The sequence below is a fragment of the Gavialis gangeticus genome, unplaced genomic scaffold (genome assembly GCF_001723915.1).
Source record: "Gavialis gangeticus isolate Ggan-Ray unplaced genomic scaffold, GavGan_comp1, whole genome shotgun sequence".
In the NCBI taxonomy this organism is placed as follows: domain Eukaryota; kingdom Metazoa; phylum Chordata; order Crocodylia; family Gavialidae; genus Gavialis; species Gavialis gangeticus.
The window spans coordinates 56,788,626-56,789,395 of record NW_017728995.1 but is presented as its reverse complement, the minus strand read 5'-3'; positions in this window follow the sequence as shown (position 1 = coordinate 56,789,395).

The window sequence follows — 770 nt, the reverse complement described above, 5'->3', positions numbered from 1 at the left end:
CCCGCGGGCCCCGCGCCAGGCGGCGGCCCCACACCCGCGTCTGGGGCCCGCCAGCGCCGCGCTCAGACCCTGCAGCTGCTCCGCCCTGTGCTGCCTGGGAGCCGCTCGTGGGTCCTTTGCAAGCGACCCCCTGGTGCACCCGGAGGGCCGCGTGGCTTCTCTGCCCTTTATCCCCTGGGGAGGTGGGTCCCAAGGAATTGCCAAAAGGTGCCACCAGCCTTTCCTCCTAGCTTCGGTTCCTGAGGGAGGCCTAGAATATTTTGCCCCGGCCCCACGATACTTCAGAGGAAGGACCTCTTGAGCAGCCGCATCTTACCCTTCGATCTCGGTCTCCAGGAAAAAGAAGTGTAATACGTAATCAGGGGTCTGGGTGAGTCCCTGGTGGGTTGGCCACCACAGTGACCACCCCATGAGACTTACGTGAGGTTAAGCATGATGGCCTGAACCTCACACCCAGAGTCAAGCGGAGTACGTTTGCTGTTCTGTGAGATTCCCTTGCACACCTGTCCGTGAACACACTGGCTCAGTCCCAACCACCAGATAAATGCCAGGCAGAGAGCAACAAACCTTCCAGAAGCAATTTTAACAACTGAAGAAAAAGAATGAAATCAGGACATAAGACTTCCAGGGTGTGAGCCCCAACCTTGCGAACACAAGATTTTCTCTTCTTTTGGAAAACTTCATCGGGATGGAAGGAACTTGGGAGACCTCCATGAGGTTTCTGTCCAGCCGTGACTCCTTTCTCAGAGGAATCATAAGGATTCCACGCT